Below are 21,581 nucleotides of genomic sequence, written 5' to 3' on the forward strand. Positions count from 1 at the left end.
ATAAGGTGAAGAATTCAATTATATTTGAAAATTCCTGTTAACATGTAGGAGAATAGACAAAAGAAACCCAGCACATCACTTTTATGGACAGATATTAACCTTCACAGATCACTGAGTATATCCAGACTCTATAATTGTGTTTGCTAAAAACAAAGACTCCTAAGCTTCTTTCACATGACTCAGCAGAAATGTATTTTTTTAATGATGCTATATTGATCTTAACTGTATATCCTTCAAGAAAATCTATGTGTCAGGAAACTTTGACCTGAATTTTCATGACAGCAGAAAAAAACTATATTCTTTTTCCTGGATTTAGAAAGAGATTTAGCAGTGTGTCTAGTGTTTACAAGAAAAAAATAATAAAGACAGTGATAAAGCACTATTTCAAATGTTGCTGCAATGACTGAAAAATGCATTCCAAGCTCCTGGAGAGCACCTTAAAAGTTTCATGAAATGTATGATATAGTGATGTATTTTCTAAACATATATATGTTACAAAATAATAGAAAAAAATGAGAGAAATGAAGGCTAGGAATTTTGTTCTGGTTTTCTTTTGGTTTTAGTTAGTTGTGGGGGGAAAGGGTTGGTGGTTTATTTGTGGTGGGTTTTAGTTTCTTCTTACTAGAAAACATTTATCTATGTTTTATGTTTTCCAAAAACTGGTTTGCAGAACACTTTCAAGTTTGGCACAAATTTTTTTCTACTTGGATCAGAATTTATGTCAAAGAGAAGTCACACAAACTAGGTCCCCTGTTGAGTTCCCAAAGATGAATCTGGTGTATAAAACCTGCCTATCAAACACCAACTATTGAACTCACTCTAAAACACAGCAGTCACTGCCACTTTCAGGTTCTCATCCTGAATTTTACAGGGCATCTACTGAGGAAGTAGCATCCAGTTCCCTCAGAACTTCAAGGCTTTAAAAGTTCAGCTAACATGTCCTCACTGCAGCCAATCAGACTAAGTGGAAGCCACTGTTCTTACTGAATTTCTACCGAGGTTAATAGAATCATATATGTTGGAAAAGACTTCCAGGATTATCAAATCAAATCATAAGCATGGCATTGCCAAGTCCACCGCTAAACCATATCTAAGTGTCACAGCTACTTGCCTTTTAAATAGTTCTAAGGTCAGTGACTCAACCACTTCCCTGGATAATCCTTCCCATCCTTAACAACCCTCTCAGGGAAGACATTTTTCCTAATATCAAATCTAAACCTCCCCTGGCACTACTTGAGACCATATCCTCTTGACCTCTCACTTGTTACCTGGAAAAGAGACTGAGTTCTTTCATGTAAAGCAAAGGAAAAAACAAAAAACAAAACAACCCAAGCCTTACAACATATAAAATCTCACATGTTCATGGAATCTTACCCCAAAAATCACTAAAACACTATTATTTTCATAAAATCAAAAGTGATTTTATGGGAGGTAGAGGTAATTGAGATATCAAAAAAAGTAATCTTTAACTTACACTAAGACATTTAATACAGAAAAAGAGGTGTATTTTTTATGTACTCACCCATATTATGTGATTTTTATAATAGTTGTTTCCCCATTTAAAGTAAAGTTGTGATTGGCACTGAGACATATGATGTGTGGAGGTCAGAGAGGTCTGACTAGGCTGACCATAACTTTTCATCCAGGTTTCTGCTGGTAGCCAGAATTAGAAGAATCACTTCAAGTGTCTCTCCTTGATCCTGTCTCTCTGTACCATGTGGTTTTTGTTGTATCCTGCTACATATCATCTGGTCACTGCTTTAATGGAAGTCCATACTTAAGATTTAGGTAAATTAGAAATGAAAAGAAACAGAATAAATAGCTTAAGTCCTGTATCCAAAATTCCAAGCACTATCCAAAAACATTCAATGGGGAATGTCACTAGAGATTTCCGAGGTAGAAAGGAAATGCCTTTTTATTTGTGAAGAAAAAAATGAAAATCTTTATTCTAGCTCATAGCAAAAGTTTGCAATCCAGAAATGTCCAAATAAAAAGGTTTAAATGAAATAAAAACCTTACATTTTACATAAATTGATTTTTTAGAACAGCTAAAAAATTTACAGTATTTTTGGTACATCCCTTACATTAAGGATGGAAGGCTGAAAAATAAAACCTTAATCAATTTTTTAGAAAAAAAAAAATCTTATTCTGTACATTATAGTGAATGTTAAGGAAACTTCCTTCCCTGACCACTGAGGAGACACTCTGGGAGACACACTCCCACCACAAAAGGTTTCACTGCTGGGACCAAAGCCCCTTCACAGCTGCTGGCTCCAGTGACCAGAGAGGTGCCATTCTTGACTCCCTACAACACCCCACTCTCCCAGCCAGACCAGGTTTCCTGACTTGTTCAACCCCAGCTTTTCCCAAGGCACAGTAACCAAAGCAGCTGGAGCTAGGAGAGATCCCTAGGAGAGATCCCCACTAAAGGAACGTCTGGGTTTTCATACCCTCACAGCCCAAACGCACAAAGGTCTTGGCTCTTCCTGCTGAATCCTCAGCTCCTGCCGTATCTCTGGGAACCTGGCTGGGTGACAGCTCCCTGAGCCCTTTGCCATGCAAAGGATCAGCAGCTCAAGGCATCTTCACTTGGGATCCCAGCTCCATAGTTCCCTGTGCAGCAGCACACCGAGCAATCGGCCCTGGATGTATTCCTAACAGTGAGGGTCTTTGCATTTAGATTTTAACAGTAACCATTATTTTTCATTTACCTCTCCCAGCCTGAGGCAGAGGTCCCAGGCCCTCCCTTCAGACTGCGACTTGCTGGGCTGTATCTATCATCAGCAGATCTGTTTGGGTCAAAGCTTCTGCCCTGGCACAGACAGCTGTGCCAAAGCCTCTTGGAAAATGTGCCCTGTGCTGCAAAACTGCCATTCCTTTGCTGTTGCTCCTAGTGGGTGAGCTAGATATTTCCATGAAATTATATTACAAAGATATGCAGTTATATATAATATATATATAACTGTATATATAATAATATATTATAAAATTATAACAGTCTATTAATATTATATAACATTAATTATAATAATATATATTATACACACAACTGTATTAAATATTATTATGCATGATATCATATTATAGTTTATTTTATATATGATAATATTATATATATAATATATATATATAATAAATTAAAACTATTTTAGTTTACCTACATTGGTGATTTTTTGTGGAAGAACATGGAACAATTTTTTTCTTGTACTTGTAAAACTTTTTTTTTTTTAGACCTTTCCTAGTGAATTATAATAAAAAATATTTGCAGAAGTTTTAAATTTAAGGAAGATTTATGATGGAGAGAACTCCTCTATCAAACCAATGCTTATTTAAGCTTTTCACAAAAAATATATGTGGAGTTTCTGTTATTTTAAAGTATATCTCATAGCTCTTAAGCCAAGATTTAAACTGTACCCTAGCTCTACAATTATTCTTTGAAAAAAAACCCAACATATTTAAGTCTAACATTTTTTTTCATGCTTAATGACTAGAAAAGCTGTGCGATTCTTTGTGAAATTAAGAAATTTCACAAATGTGAAATTTCTGTCTGATGTGTATCTGTCTGATACAAAGGAGGAATTATACAGAGTGAAATGCATTTCATCTTATTCTATAGCTCGTAAACATAGCCCAGTCATTCACTAAAGCTCTTTAATAAAGGCCACAGGTGCCTTTTACTCTCTAAAGCAGCTATAGAACTTCAAAAGAAGTAGCACCCAAGGTAAATTTCCTCAAACAGAGCAAGAAAAATAAGCTAAAAAAGGGGAAAAGACAGAAGGTGAAGAGTACATGATTTAAAATTATGTGTATTTCAGGCACACACTTTGTAGAAAATATTGTAGAAAAGGCCATAATAAAAGTGCACAAATTGCCACTGAAATTTTATTAGATCAATGGACAAATAGTGTTATAGGTTTAAAAATACATAGAATCAAATAAGTTAATTGCATTATTAGTACTTTAGAATCTTTATAGTTTTTTAACTATTATTGAATGAGAAGCATGTGCTTTTGGAGCTATATTTTCACTGAACATGATGACAAATCACCAACTGTCCCAAAAAATCAGGGAGACCATAAGGACACAGAATAAAAGATGTAAACTTTAAATAACTCTTCAAAAACCATTCTAAACAAAGGAAAAAGAAGGAGATAATCTGGTCATTAATTACAATACAAAAATGAGCTTCAAAAAAAGTTATCCAAAAAGAAAAGAGTTTGAAAATACTTTAATTAAAGGCACATATAACTTCAGCTTGAACCCTTTATAAAGTATTTGCTGGGTGACCCCAGATATACACAGATGAATAAGTGCACATAGAAGATAACTGTGTGTCCAGGAAATGAATACCTCCTGTAGAATAGGCAAAAAGACCCCTGTAGTTCTTCAGTCTGGAAACAACAACAAAAAAACCACACACACAAAAAAAAAACACAACAACAACCAAAAAAAAAAAAAAAAAAAAAAAAAAAAAAACCACACAAAAGGGAAAACTAAAATACCAGTTAGAAAAAAAGCATTTTTCTTACCAACAAGACTCAAGGATCAAAACCAAAACAATCATGTTAAACTTGAGAAAACTTTTCTTCATGGATGATAATAGAACATGTTATGGCATGATGTGTAAAACTGAACAGAGGAAATGATTCATTTAAGCCTATGAAGCTTTAATGCTGCCTCCCTCAAAAAAGTATATGTCCTTGCGCTCTCTTTCTTCATATTTACTGCTGTAAATGTAAATCATATTGCCAAAGATTATACCAATTGCTTCACCCTTTTTTGAGTATTTGATTGTTTATGTAATAGTATTTGCATGTCAACATTCAGAAATGCACCAGAATGTACATTAACTAAATAAAACTTGCAAATTTAATTTAGTTGCATATTAAAAAAAAAATCTATCAGTACAAAACTAATAAAATGATGATATGGCAGGGGTACAGACAAAAATAACACATAACGCAAATAATAAAGCCGAAGAACCTAGAAATTTAGAAACATCATATGCATTTCACAGGAATCATCCTCATTTGTGGACATATTCTTTACCAGGATCAGCCAATTTAATTTTATGCTTCTTCTTCCACTGAGGAATTTAATATTTTACTTCAGTGAAATATATTTACGAGAAACAACAGCAAAACTGCCATTTGCAGTAATAAATTACAATTATTGCATTCACTATTAATAGATTTTTCCATTGACAAGCTTTTAAATTTCTTCACCATATCCTCGGTAACCCAAAATGTTCTTGTGTTTCTGAACTATCTTTAAGAACCAGTGGCTTGGCTGAAAATGGAACTGTGGGGTAGGAAGGTGCTGCAGAGAGGTGGAACTTTAGAAAGTTCACCAAATTATTTGTTCTAATGCAAATGTGAACATGAAAATTACAAGAAAAGCAAATAATTACGTGTTCCTGACTGAAAATAGCCTTCTCTATTTAAGATTGATTTGAAGACCTGTATGTTATGTTAACCATAAGATTTTGTTTGTCCTGCATTATAAGTAGTGTTCACATAATTTTATTGAGTCTTTCTACAGTCTGAAGGGCAGGAACTCTATTAAAAAACATGTCCAGATTTGTGTTATGAAAGTGCAAGATAATTACTGAAATAGTAATTATTCAAGAAACATTACTCTGGAAGATTTAAAATTAAAATGACCTTAGTAAGAGGCCAAATGTTTGCTCATATTAATAAGTCACAAGTATGTATTTCTGAATAACCGTTCATTGTGGTAGGATGTTTTTTCCCCTCTTTAAACACTCTTTCTTAAATCAAAGTGAATAAAATAAAAAAAAAGAAAATCCCTCAAAAGAATGAGGCTATTATCAGTCATTGAGCTCATCAGAGTTCATTGGGGACAACAAATAATACTATCTAATTAATTAGGTTGACAGCAAACTGTGTGACATATTTCGTATGGCTGGCTGGTTTAACATTCTAAACCCTCTTGTTTATTAGAGCTTGCATGTTTCAAATAGCAAAGGATGTTAGGCATCCCATCTGCTGTGTAACAGAGCTTCAGAAAAAAAAATACACTGAAGTCTTGATAAGTTCACATCACAGTAACAAGACAAATGCAGCATCTTATCTGATATGCAGTGACACAATTCCAATTGTTTCTAAAATTCTGTTATTTTAATCAGGCTACATGGAAACATCCCCACTGTCAACATGATTCCTTGATCAAAGTCTGACGTCAGGCTAGTCAATAAAATGTCTCAGTTTGAAATACCTCTTATCTCTGAATGAGCACCAGTAAAATTTTGAAATGGAATGCACATCCTGAGATGGACATCTTGTTTACAAAGTGGTGGTTGGCAAATAGTGATATAATACGGAGTGACTACTATGCAGAGCTGTGACTCTAATTATGTGCATATTCTGAAATAAATTTGTTACAAAGCAATTTACTTAAAAATGCATGATTCTATTTCATGCCTGAATACACTTATGTGAAAGTACTGTACTTCTAGTATACTTCAAATAGATTTAGCAAACATAGGAAGGATTAGAAATCCAAGTATGCTGTAATCAAACTCTTTTTTATATTTTTCATATTTCTTTTCAATAAAATACTTTATAAGTAACACTTTGTTAGCATAGATATCCATATCATACATGGCTACATAAAACTGTATGCAATTATATATATTCTTGAGTTCTGATGGAATCAAACACAGAAATTAGGTAGCAGGACTACCTAAAATTAAAGCACAGGACTGGGAGCATCATTCAGATTCTCTCTGAACTGACAGTCTGGATAATATTACTTCTTTGTTGGGGGATATATTCCAGTGACTGAGTACCCTCTCAGTAAAGAAACTTTTCCTAATGGCCAATGTAAGCTTTCCTTGATGCAGCTGGATTCCATTTGCTTGTGTCCTCTTGCTGGTTGCCAGAGGGAGGAGATCAATTCCTACCCTCTGCTGACACCCTTAAAGAAGATATAGATTGAAATGAGGTCATCCCTCAGCCTTCTCTGTGCTGAGCAAGTCAAATGACCTCAGCCACTCCTTGTAAGTCTTGCCCTTGAGACCTTTTACCATCTTGGTCATCCTCCTCTGGACACTCTTCAATAGCTTCTAATAAGTCCTTCTTACAGTGCAGTACCTAATACTGAACGCCGAATTTGGGCAGTACCACTGCAGTGTAGAGTGGAACAATCACCTCCCTCGACCAGATGGCAATCCTCTTCTTGATGCACTCCAGGACATCGTTGGCCCTTTTTGCCTTTCATTTTCCTATTCAAAATTCTTCTTTCCAAATTACAGTTAGTTAGTTTTTTGCCAAATCTTGTTGATTTACCATTCAGAAAATAGGGAAGAATTCTCAAACTAGAATGTTTCCCATGACATATGTTTGTGCAGGATTGCTGTAGCAGATCTCTAAGTTAAATGGTCTTTAAACTTTACAGAGTATTTTTCAGAAGGCATTCATGTCAGGTTGCTTTCTATTGCTCTTTAATATTTTTTTTCATGTTACATTATACATAAGAACAGATTTCTTCTTAATAAGCCCTTTTATTCAGTAATATTTTGAACCAGAATAACAAATTTGCATAAAAGTTTGTTTTATTGTTGATGCTGTGTAAGTAAGAATGATTGTTACCATGCAAATACACATGGGCAATATTAAACAAAGAATAATAAAGTCAATATTAGACTGTGTCAAAGAGATTAATTTTGTATCAGAGGAATGACTAGGCAGTGTACTCTGTAATTATTATCTTAATAAAAAACAGAAATCCATTCTGTTTTTTATGGATCACACCAAAACATGTAAGACTATATTCTAAACACACATTGAAGTCTGTTATTAACAGCACAGTTAAGAAATCTTTAAGATCCAAAGATCTTAGCAAAATCATATTATAGACTGGGACTTTAGCTGATTATGCAAAACTGACAAGAAACCATAGGGCTAGGCAGGTGTAATTTTCATTATGGGTAAACAAGAAAAAAATCTGTCTAGAAAAATAAAGAACACAGAATAGGCCTTATCCATACTATTGAGTTCTCTTACCCTTTAAAACAAGATTATCACAACTGACCTGCCTTGGGAACAATCTCTAGCCTAAGCTATGTTGAGAATTAAATGCTATTAAATGGTTTTCCTTTTGCTGAGCTGTTTAAATTCTCTTGCGTGCAGATTTCAGCTTAGACATCAATTTCTCTTCTGTGGAGTCTTGCCATGTGTAAGTGAAATTTCAGTGGAGAATTTAACTCCATGGAAATCTTTGTACACATTCAAATTTATATTAGTACTGAATTTTTTCCTTTGCAATTAACTTCTTGGTCTCTCTTTATCAGGTCTCATGGAACTTTTGAAACAATTATTTAATTACTGAATTGCTTCATATCATGTATCCCACCCAACAGATTCAGTTCGTTCTTCAAGTAAACATTTTGCCCCTGATAGCATGAGAAACTGTAGTTTGTGTAAAAAGACTAGAATATACAGAGACTTGCAAACACAATGTAAATGGTTTTGCTGTTAACTGAGGAGAGGATGGGTGAGTAGAAATGTCAATTTCTTTCCAGTCTGGTCACATCTATTATTTTCATTTAAAAAAAAAAAAAAAAAAAAAAAAGGTAATTGCTCCAAAACAAGATAGTTAAAACGATACTTGGTCTATTTCAAATGTAGTAGTCAACCCAATGTTCCAAAAATGCATGCACTGAAATAGAAGGATGATACATGAATCAGCTGCTGTACTGACTGTGTTCAGAGAGGAGATACATTCCTGCTACACTGATACTTGCTTTTGTGTAAACCTATTTTGTAAGGAAATTGAAAACAAAACTTTAATTCTTCCTGCTACAGCTTCTCTGAGTGCAGAAGTTCTTTGAAGTGCTCCCAGCTTTCTGCCAATTTGCTTTCCAATTGTAGTGCAACTGTTTGTCAGCTCCTGAAATATTCTGAAATAAATATAAATACTGAATATGTCCTCAAGGTTTTTCTTCAGATTTGTAATGACTAATGCATTCAGCTAGCTCATTAGTTCCATAGTGATAGCACTTGATACATCTAAAGGGGGTAGTTTATGTCTCTTCTCTCTCCTTACCCAGTTTTCTGAATGATGCAGAGAAGTATCTGGATTAATTTTGATAGTACCCTTCATAAATTTAAAATACAATAGGCTTCCAAAAAAATCTTGCAGATGGAAACATCAGGAATGTAACGGCAGTATAGAAGAGGGTGATATAAAAGATATGTGATTTACACAGACATGTACATGTAAAACCTCAGTATATCAATATTTCAACGCCTGGAGAAATCTTTTTAGCTCCCAAAGAACATCTTTGCCTCAGTGAATGAATCCAAACTTTCCATTTTAATTAAAATCAGAAGAAAAATTAAGTAAGAATGAACTATCAACAAAGAAATAAAGAACAAATATTATTAGCCCATTTTTTTCAGATGTTTGTCACACACAAACACACCTCCTGGTGCAAATCACTTCAGCAGTATTTTAAGCTAGTCTGTTTGCTTTACTCAAAACTGTGTTTATGGGCAAGGGTAACCTAACTTTTCATATCAAGCCAAGAATTTATTGCTAAAATGATTGAATATTCACAGTCTTACCTATCAAACCAGAATAAATCCTAGAAAATAAAATGAGCACTTTTTCAGGAACTTTATTTATATGTTGAAAAACTGAGACTTAATTTATTGACATTCTTGTCTGTTGACATGGGAATCAATGTTCAAAAGAAGATTCATCCTATATCTGATATATCAAACAGTTGTCAAACAATTAGAACTGTATCTTATGCTTCCACTGGGTTTACTTCAGGGAAGAAACTGCATTAGGAAGAGAAAGATAAATTGCTTTGAAGTAGGACCACTAAGTTGTTGTCATACATAGGTGACATTTCAGAAATTTGAAAACATTTATTCAGTGTAAATAACTGTACAGTAAATGGCAGATTATTTTATCTATTGGATTTAAGGCCTCAGAGAAATGGAGCAATTAGAAACCTGGAGTTGTCCTGACAGGAAGATGTGTTAAAGTATGGGATGCTTAGAGGTAAGAATAACACAGTAAAATTAAAATAAAATTAAGAAACCCTTCAAATTAATTAAAAAAATACAAAAATGGCATAAAAATCTTAGATTTGTGTACTGCAAATATGTAAAGGTCTGGTTAGTGTAGTGGGTTGAACCCTTTGGACTATGTACCAACCAGTCCAGCATGACAGAGGGTGAAGATCAAAAGAGCAAAAAACTGAGAAAGGAAAAAGAATCAAGATTAAGACAGTTTTATAAGTAAAGAAAAAAAAAGATGCAAAGGCAACCATTTACCACTTGCCACCCACAGACTGATACCCAGCTCTCTGAGCAAAGGTTATCCTGGAAAAGTATCCTCAGTGTGGAGGCATATGATAATTACCCCTTGGGTCAAATGCGGTCAGTCTTCACCACTGTGTCCCTCCCAGTTTCTTGCCCCCTCAGCCTACTCACTGGAGAGAGGCAAGGGAAGAAGGCAAAACACAGTAAGAAATGGAAACCCTTGGTGCTGTGAAAACAGTTCAGCAAGGGATAAAACACTGGTTTGTTATCAATACCATTTTGTCACAAACACAGCACTACACAGGCTGCTATGAAGAAAATTAACTCCATCCCAGACAGACCTAGAAAATTTAAAAAACAAACAGGTCTGTGGTTTTCTTTTTTTTTTTTCTATTTTATAATAATGCAATAAATAAATATAATGGAAAACAAAGGCTTTCCTCATATATGAAGTAGTCATTCTTGATAAATGACTTAGTCCCTTATCTGCATTTCCATGACTGGATGGATTCTTTGTGCTCTCTAGTAAAGAAAGATGTGAATAGATGTAGCTCTTATGTCAATTAATTTATTTAACATTGTGGGTTTTATCCTAAATATAATGAAGCTAAAATATTAACTTGATGTCCCAAAGAAAAATATTTTATTCCAGCCAATGTAGAACATGGCCAAATGTTGCATTAGATACCATCTGTATTAACATATTGTCAGCCAGGTGCAAATGCTTAGCTGGCAAACCTGGCAGTCCACCTTCTAGTTTTGTTCAAACAAATGGGTTTCTGTTCCTCTGGGATCCTTCCTCTGCTTAATGAAACTCTTGGCGTTTAATCTTTCCAAAAGTTATAAAATGGTATTTCTTTGCTTCTGTGCATTCATACACTGGTGCATTTCCTAAAGATGTTCAAACAACATTAAAAGACTCATACAACTCTCAAACACATCTAGTCAGAGTTAGTAAGTTTAATGGAGCAATTCTTGTAAATGGCAAGGAGTAGCTAAAATTCAACACCTATCTTTGAAAAAAAACAGCAGAAAAAAGTATACTATTTTTATTTTATTGTATACCTCAATTGAACATATTTACTGTGTAATCTGAATATAGTAATTATGTCCTTCTATTTATGTAAATTGCTAAACTCAAAAGTCCTGCTACAACAAAAAGGAAAATGCCTCATATGAAACCAATAATTTACTGTTAGTCCGATTACAGTTTTAACAGCTTTGTAGTCTGACTCATCAGTATAGTTACCAATACTGTATATTCACGGTCCAAACCAACACAGATGAGACTTGATCAACCAGTTTAAAATATTGCACAAAGGCTTTCCAAGTATCTGCTGCACTGCTGGGTGGTGATATGCAAACACTGCCCATGTGTGGCTCCTGAGACTGTGTTTGCTGAGCAGGCTTGAGAAGGTTTTGCTGCACCACCCTGAAATCTTTCCAGGAGAGCTGTGACATCACTAACAAGGAGGATTTCTTACTTCCTTTAGAGCAAAATGGAGATCTATTTATAGGTACTTTATTCCTATTCAGTCTTGGAATCTATTCACATTAATTTTCCCAAATTTTCTTAGACAATCTGCCTATATATTCTTTCTTTCATTGACTTTCAATTATTTGGTGTTTTTATTCACTGTCTAGTAGCAAAAATTAGTGAAAGTTGAGAAGGTTATTTCTAGAGCATCGAGAAATATTTCTGAAATATCAGTCTCATATTCCTGAATGCAGTCTTTGAAGTAACTAATAAATTCACCAAAAAACTTCAAGTGTCTTTTAATACAGTATTATACGTTATCTATGTTAAAAATTCTGTAGTTCTAAAACTACATATTCATATTCTGTGGTTAAGACAAAGAATATTTTTAAGGATAATTAGTATGTTACAATTTTTAATGTGTAAATATTTATATATAAATAGAAAAACAGAATACTCTGAATAAAGAAAATTCCCCTTATTTCAATGTGTATACATATACATATTTGTTTATACTTTTTTAAAAACTGCACCTGAGATAGGTTATGTACTATGCAGAGATTTGTTCAGCTTCTCAAACCATTCACAGTTCCTCTGGACACTTCTGGAAAGCATAATTTTAACCCTGTATCCAAACCCTAAAATTGGTTTAAATGTGACAGTAATGAAAAAGAAGGCAAACAAATATATAAACATTTCAGAGGCTCAAACAGAGTCTTAAAAAAATTACTATTCCCTTAGTTCACATGTATGGCAAAAATAAAGTGTAAATAAGGACTATCAGAGAATTCATAAAAAATCTAATCAACCAATGGTTTTCAATTCTATGTCTGATAAAGTGCTACGTTTTTGGTATTGTTTGCATCCAGCCAGTGAAATATGAGGAAGACCATATTTCAATCATAATCATTGCTATATATGTACCTTATTATTTAACATATCTAAAAGCTAATTTTTCAAAATAAATTTCAAATGTATTTCTTATACAAATATTCAAATGTCTTATGTACATATTTAAGTTCAGCAGAAATTTAAGTTTACACAAATTTTAGTTCATCAATTTGGCTTAGATCCAGATCTGTATTTTGCTCCATTGAGAAAATTTTTCATTGATTTTAAATTATATTTTACATATCATACCAAGTTTTATACTTAATATACATTATATTCTATGAGATTTCAAGAGATACATACTTTATGCCTAACATAGATTTTCTTATGTTCATTGATGTATATATACATGTATATGTATATGTGTGTGTGTATATAAAGAAATAAATAAATAAATATGTAAAGTGTTAATCACGAATATTTCTGTAAAATGAGGGATTTTTCCAAGGGAAGTGTATAGTCACACTGATTTGAAAAAAACTCTGTAGAACTGTGTGTCATTGTGTGTTCTCTTCATTCTTACAATTACAGGAAAGAAATCGTAGGTTTGTTTAAGAGTTTTATTGCTGGTTTAGTCACCAACTTTTATTTGTTTTTTGGAAGATCCTATCATAGACCAGGAAATAATTGCATCTTAGTTTGCCCCTTCTAAGATCATCACTCATATTTATGATTGATAGTTTTTCTTGGAGAGAAAGATACAGAAATCTCTGAACAAAAATTTCATTTTTATGTAAAAGTCACATTCAGCCGCTTGCTTGCTACCCTACTAGTGGGATTAAGGACATAATCAGAAGGGTAAAAAGAGAAAGAATTTCTGGGTTGAGATATGGACAGTTTAATACAAAAAGCAAAATCCACACACAAAAAGCAAAGCAAAGTAAAAAATTTATTTACCACTTCCCATGGGCAGGCAGGAATTCAGCCATTCAGCCATCCCCAAAGAGTGGGGCACCATCGCAGGCAGCTGTGACCTGGGATGACCAACACCATCACTCTCACTGTCCCTTCTTCCCCCAGTTTATACACTGAGCATGATGTCACGTGGTCTGGAATATCCCTTGGGTCAGTTTGGGTCATCTATCCTGGCTTTGTCTCCTCCCAACCTCTCATGTACCTCCAACTTTGTCAACACGGCAGTAAAAAAAGCAGAAGAGGCCTTGACTCTGTGTAAACTCTGCTCGGCAAGAACAAAAACATCTCTACATTATCAACCCTGTGTTCAGCACAAATCCAAAACACAGAACCATACCAGCCACTGTTAAAGAAATTACCTCTACCACAGCTGAAACCAGCACAATTTCATTCAGCAGAAATTAGAAAAAGAAAGAAATAAACATACAAATAAACATACAAAACCAAAAAAGTCCCCCACCTTGTCAAATAAACAAGCTCAACTAAAATATGATTTAGCTTTCTTTTGAAAAGTAATGACATATAACTTTATTTCTCTTGCTAACATAATGAAACTGAAAAAGATAAGAAGAGTGAGAAAAGATAACAGCATGCAAAGGATGAAAAATTGATATCTTGTACTAACTCCAGCATAAAAAAAAAGATTTCACATCTCTTTATCATCAGAGAAGAGAAACAGCAAAAGGCACAAATGTATGTCCTGTGGGCTGTGTCCATGTAAACAAGAACAGACACAAGTTTTCTGCTGCAAAGGTAGTTCTAACCATATATAAAACATGGCTTCATAAGATAAAGCAAAGACTGTAAAACATATTTATACATAATGGCTTTCTAACAATACATTTAACAGTAATTCTACACTCTAATAATCCTTGACAAGAGCCAAATATTTTCATGGACCCCACTTTGCATCTCCATACAAACTTAATGTTGTTTCTATTTGAAATCTTATATCAGAAGACAGAAGTGCTGACAGCTGAAGAAAATTCAGAGTGCTGAAAGCTGTCACTGGAAAAGACATGGGAAATGCTACCACAAATCAAGTACATTTGGGTATGCACAAAATAAATGAATGTAAGTTTCTTATGTAAGTTTAAAAAAATATATATAGCTTAGAACTAAAACTTCTGTGTGTTCAAATGTCACTGAAACTGAGGTAAACTAAATCACCTGTGAATGAAAACCCAATGGAACTGGCAGAATTCACTCTGTAGCATTTTAATTCAACTACTGTGAATGTCAGATAGGTGTAAATGCCATTGACTTCATATAAGTATCAAGAATCACATCTTCTAAACCATATATCCTACTGCCACTATTCAAAACAGGCTGGTGGACCCATAAGATTTCTCTGGTAGACACTAATCACCTGAAAAAAGCAAAAAGCAGCCACAGCCAGAGTGATGGATGTGAAATTATCTGAACATTTTTTTCTGAAACCTATGATAAGTTTTAATGCTGTAACAGTCTCTTCCTGAGGACTTGTATTTTCTAACATTTTTTTCAAGCAGCACTTACGCAAGTGCAAAGTTAAAATTTGTGTAGTTACACAGCATTCAGTTATTTGAGATAACAAATAGGTTTTTTCTTGTTTTAAACAAGGAAATATTAATTAATTGAAACCAAGATGCTTTAAGCTAACATGACAATTCCCAAAAAACCATTATAAGGATGTAGCAGATGTTATTTTCCTTTCAAAATCAAGGAAAAATGCACTGTATTGGACTCAAAATGTCCAGATGCTGTGATAAGGATATTTGTACTTAGTATGATATTCCAATATTCAAGTGTAAGTTTAACAAAAGTAAGCTACTTCATTTGAAAATTCAGTCTGTTTCTGAAAAAGCTTATAAAAAAATTTTGGTTTTCTTCACTGATGTAAGATACAGTTCTCTAAAACCTTCAAGGAGGTTTCAACTTCCTTTGAAAAAGAACAGTTTAAGAACTGCTAACAATTGTATTTTTAATCTGGAAGTAATTTTCTGATTGTGAAGGAATCTCATTGCTGCAGAATATCAGCAACACAAAAATACTGCATACCAAAGCATTTCTTAATTTCTGCTTCTCATTTCACAGGAATCCAAAAACCACAAAGAATGGGGGAAAAAATTAGCCAGGCTATTTTAAATTACTTCTATGAACTACAATTAATTTTGTCTGAGCTAGAGCTGAAGATCTGAACATTAAATAATATGACTGTTACAAAGCAGACAAGTAGGGAATAGAGTCTGTATTGGTAAAAAGCTTCCCCCATCACCTCCTGCCCCACCTGGACATGCACTGTCTGCTGACACCTTCCCAGTGTCCGTGAGGCCATGCTCTGGCCAGGTTCCATGTCTGGCCATGGCAGTCCCCTGCCTCTGACACCCAGTGAGTCTGCCTTCCTCTGCCACGTTCCATGCCCATGTAATCATGCTCCTTTGGCCTCTTTCTCAGGTCTTTCAAACCAGGTGTCAGCCCAAACCACCAGCCAGGTTGGTTCTTAATGATTCTGTGATCTGCCTTTCCAGCTCTTTCACTTTTAACTCTTTGGTTAATTCTTGACCTGTGGTTCACACAAAAGCACCTTATTCTCTGTTCTTGATGGCATTCTCCCCTTCATCCTGGCTCTCCATACTTAGCCCATTTGCACTGAACTCAGCTCCTGGCCAAAGTGATGCCATGACACTTCTGGATCAATTGCTGATTTATGAGTCTGATGTCAAGAAACTCTATCTGACTTCAAAAATTTATGACGAGACTGAATTTGTTTCTCCTTAATATCTCACATGTTTACAGATATTTGTCCACAGTCACCATGTAGTATTGAAGTATAAATAAATGCTCAAAAATTAGGAAAATAAATGGAATAATCTAATTTTTTCAGGTATATTTTTTTTCCCAGAGAGACTTCTTTAAAGAAGTTTGACTTCCAAAAATGGTACTGCAAAATAGGAATGAATATGTGGCTATATTTATCAATTCAGAATTATTTCCAAATCAAACATAATAGTTATAAACCCAAAGACAAGGCAATCTTCATTTGCAGTTCTGCACTTATTCTGAGATCTGACAATGCATATGTATTGTTCCATTTTTTTACCTACTTTTTTGCCTACTGTTTTCACTAGCAAGAGATGAAAGTCAATAGAGGCTCTCAGTTGTCTATGCCCAATATGCTGCTGTAGCTCATTTTCTGCAAAGTTTTTGATTACAAGAAAACAGAACTGGGCTCCTTATCTCTCTTTCCTGTGGTATGGCGTGCCAGGCAATAAGAAATTATTTTCTTATTTAAGTGGCAGAAAATTATAGTTGATCCTGAATGCATGCATGGGGACTCATTCTCAACTGCACCCAGAGAATACAAGGTGACTGAACATGCCAGGTGTAGGCCTAATTTCTGAACAGGAAGAGGAATGTTCCACCTTACTGCAATTACTTGCAAACAAGTAAAAATACAATTTGGAAGTGGGCACTCTCCAGCAATATATTGAACAGATGCTCTCCAGCTCCATGAGATCAAAATCTGTGTTTTTACTAAAGCATTCTTTCTAAAGAATATCCTCTGGAAGGATTTGTCCTAAATGGCAGATTTCAAAAGTGACACAGCCAGTGCTGTCCACAGATCTGTTTGCCTACAAATAGTTTTTTGGCTGCACTCCAATCATGATCCACAAATAAGAGAATTGCTTGGAGACAAAAAAATATTTTGCATATGCTTATTTTCCAGATGAGGATGTATAAGACTGACTAAGTAGATACAGAAAGAAAAGTACATTAAAACTATATTCTGTACTACAGCTCTTCTATTATGGCCTGAAGGACTGTAGAATCTAATGATTATACACTAAATGCTTTTCTGTATACATAGAAACTGACACCAGAGCATGATGCCAAACTTAGGCTCTATATCAAGGAGAGGATGTTCCTCTTTCCTTTAAAGGTGCAAACATAATGTATTTTCAGTAGTTTCTGTCCTTGAAAGTAGAGTGCCTTCCTTCATAGGCAGTCCAGAAACCTTTCAATTTCTTGTTGCCTGAAAAACATTTTACACTATGTTTTATTCAACAGAACTCGCTTTACAGAATGGGAAATAGCATACAAATAATCATGTATCTAAGGATGTATCATGGTTTTATCATTATGAGGCATGGTGTACTCTCAGAATTTTTGTTTTCATTCACAGCCTAAGTGAGATGAGTGTGTTCTGGTTACTGCATATCATTGTGTAGAGCTTCAAGATCTTTTCTGAAATGAAAAATGTTACATATAGTAAATATGGATTATAACTTATTCAATATAATTTATTATTTATATTAAACATACTCTGTTTCCTTAGGAGCAGAAACAAATATTTATGTTAGGTTAAATCTGGTGGTTTTCCTGCGCAGCAAATCCAACTCCAATCCAAATCCAATTCCAATCCAAATGGTGCCAGCCCATTTTGCAATTTGGATTTCATGCATACAATGTTACAATTGGGTTTTTTTTATGTTTGACCCAGGTTTTAGTAATACTGAATACTCTCAAAGGATAATGAAAACACCAAAGAAAATGGAACATAGAGTAAAAATAAAGCATACCATTCCTGTCTCAAGTACTTTCTCAAGTGCCATCACTTGGTGTTCTGGGATTCAAAAATGGATTTTGTGGAGAAGGAATAAGAAATCACGTTTATTCTTTGTACCTACTCACATACAAGACAAAAAAATAATGACAGAATTTCATGTTTATACCACAATTTAGTGTATATTGTCATTTGAAAGCAAAGAAGCAGTTCTACCTGCAGATGAGATTTGTACATGCCTGTTGGGTTGCCAGATGTCTCAGATTACCAAATTACTCTCTCACACAGTTAATTAAATATGCAAGGATGAGTGGAGGTCTTCATAACTTCTATGGGTTATTTGAATTCATAGTTTTAGAATTTCTCCAACTATTGGCTCTTGTAGGAGACTAGAAAACAGTGAAGACTTTTTAAACCTAATTTTATCTTCTATGTTACTATTAAAAATGTAATTTCTGTCACACCAGACACATACGTATTTTTCAACCTCTCACTGCTTCACAGCATAATTAATGGGGCTATACTATGACTCTATATGAAACTACTGTAAAACACAATTTCCAGAATACATTTATAGATATAATATAATGGTTTATTCTCCAAGAACTTTTTTGTCAGTTTTTTTAAATTTTGTTTTTAGATACAATAGTTAGGTATTACTTAGATCATAGTGCTTGTATCCTCCATGTTTTTCTCAGTTCCAAATCTAATTCTATGCAAGTTAATAGTTATTCACTAGATTTAGCAAGAACAAAATCAAAAGTTTAATGCCAAATGTTAAGCTTAATGTACTATTTTTTCTCATTTATTATTGTAGGATATTTTAACACTAAAGAAATCAATGGGAATTTAGAAATTTATTTGATTGGGAGTAGGTATCATTTGGAACTCTTGACCAACCAGCTGATGGTTTTTTGAATTTATTTCACTATTTTGGGAAGAAAATGTAAGGATAACCGTCACTAATTGATTTAACAAAGTTCATGAGACTATAGCGTGTCACTTTAATTATAGTTTGTTAAGTGCCAAAGCTAAGCTTTTTTGTCACTTCAATTGAAATTCTCTGTTTAGGCATTGGTCCATTAAGAAATGAAACAGATCCAAAAGAAGAGCAATGGGTGCTTTAAACATGCGTAAGAACCTCATGCAGTAAATGCAAAGTTCTGGATAAAATCTGAATCACAATATAGGTAATACAGAAGCACCTAGGTACACTATTAAATATTACTCCAATTTGGTTATCTGGGATTTGGAAAATTAAAGTTTCATGTAAGAAAAAAAAAAGGCATATTGTTCAAATAGATCAATTAGCAAAAGGAAAAGGGTAAAAATACAAGCTTTCTGTTGATCTTCCACACATTGCTCAGCATATTATTATAACTATAATTTGCTTCTTATGTATGTAATAGAATTCTAGAATAAAATCCTGGACAAGAAATATGAAGTGCAGAAGTACAAATTCCTTAAATTAAGCAAATTCCAGACTTATTCTTGTAAATATTCACCTACTTGGAAATCTTACCCTTCCCTAAGTGAGTTCAGGTTTAAGAAAATAAAAGGGTGAGGAGGAGGGAGGGGAAGCAACTAATTCTACACAAAAAAACCATACTAACTTGAGGTCAAACATTTGTCAGACTTCTACTAAATTAAATGTTGTCAGATTTAAGGGGAAAACCCATATTTTTTAATTTGAGTCATATTTGTCATAAAAATTAAGGTAATTTCTATACATACCAAGGATATGTGCTATAATAGAATATAGAAACCCAATTCAGCCGTAATAGGGGTGTGTGAGTGTACTGGTCCCAGTGCCTGATTTTTTAAAATTTTTCAGTTAAAATTTTTACTGCCTCTTTATGCTCAATTTCCTCACTCAGAGTTTGCCCTTCTCTACTTGGTCCCAGATATTTTCCAGATGGAATTACAATTTCTGCTTTATTTACTGCTTGCCATATTGCTGTTGCCTCTTCCCCCACCTCCTCAGGGGAAATTTCTCCAATCAGAATATCATCCATATTTTTTGTTACAGTTTCATATCTTGGGGGAGTGAGTCTCTCTGCAAAAGTTCAGCAAGTGTGGCATGAACAATTATAGGTGAATATTTATATCTCTGTGGGAGTCTGCTGAAGGTGTATTGTATTCCCTCCCAAGTGAAAGGAAATTCTCTTTATCCTCCTCCTTCAAGGGAACCATAAAGAACATATCTTTTATATCTAGCACCACCACCAATGGGTGTGCAGCTGCTTTCAAAGTAGCAGTTATATTTGCAATGCTTGGTACAGCAGCTGTTAGCATGGCTGTACTAGCACTCAGATACTAATAATCAATTGTTAAATACCACCTCCTGTCTGCTTTCCCAGCTGGCCAGACAGCTGACTTATGTGGGGAGTGAGTTCTGGAGATTATTTGTTGTTTCCCAGTCATGACTTCAGAAATTCCATTTTGTGCCACAGCAGAAATCATTAGTAATTATTCAATGAGGGAGTGCATTGGCTACAGTAGTTAATGCCTTAAGTTTTAGCTTTCATATTTTTCAGATTCTGTACTGCCTTGATGTGTAACTTTGAGTTTCATATTAAGTGTTAGTAAGTTCTCTTCACAGTTTAGTTAGACAAAACCATCCTTTTCCAGCCCAAGAACCAAGGACACCATTACAGCCTCAGGCCCAAAAAGTGTAAACAACGGTGAATTGAAGAAAGCAATCTGGGAGGCTGGAACTTCATAACCTGAAGCTGCAACTGGACAATTAACCACAATATGTAAATCGACCAAAACTTATAAAAGTGTGAAAACTCTTGACAGTTTGTCCATCTTGGGCAGAACCCCGGCCAGGCTCTTGCACTGCCCAAGGTGTATCCTTTTAAGGCCTTTTAATAATAAATACCTACTTTATTTCCTTAACTCTGTCTAGTCCCTGTTCCATATCAGCCTCTCAAGGCGTCATCATTAGTACACACACTCTGAGTTTCTACCAAGGTTGGGATTGATGTGTGAATTTAAGGACCAAATATCAGCATTTGTCAGGGACATCCATTTAAAACACCGAAACCTAAAATATTTTCATTAGGATCTTTAATTAAAATGTATGGGCTACCATCACCACTCAATAAGCCTTCACTTGCCAACAGAGAGGACTAATTGCCTTCCAGGTCTTGGTTTTTTTTATTTTTTCCTTTGTGCTCTGTAATCCCTCCTTAAGGGGAGGGAGGGGTTTTATCCCTTTCTGGAGATTGATGCCAGAGGAATAAAATAATCTGTAATCTCATTTCTTGAGCCCCTATTATGTTCTCAAAACATCATCCAACCTGACCAAGAACATTTCCAGTCAAAGGACATCGGACACCTCTCTGCAACTTGTTCCAGTGTTTTACCACCCGCACTAAAAAACAAACAAACAAACAAACAAACAAAAAACAAACAAAAAACAAAACAAACAAAAAAACCCAAAAAAACC

The 21,581-nt window shown here is 34.4% G+C and overlaps 1 long non-coding RNA gene across 1 annotated transcript in view; it reads right to left on the bottom strand.

Annotated features, from left to right (window-relative positions):
* The window catches only part of LOC135300055 (uncharacterized), a 35,584-nt gene extending 21,757 nt beyond the window's left edge, over window positions 1-13,827 (bottom strand). The window contains exon 1 of the long non-coding RNA XR_010361926.1: window positions 13,564-13,827. This is a non-coding gene — a long non-coding RNA (uncharacterized LOC135300055). The remainder of the gene's footprint in view (window positions 1-13,563) is intronic.
* Window positions 13,828-21,581: the final 7,754 nt, after the last annotated feature.

Source organism: Passer domesticus, chromosome 4, assembly GCF_036417665.1.
Source record: "Passer domesticus isolate bPasDom1 chromosome 4, bPasDom1.hap1, whole genome shotgun sequence".
NCBI classification, from domain to species: Eukaryota; Metazoa; Chordata; class Aves; order Passeriformes; family Passeridae; genus Passer; species Passer domesticus.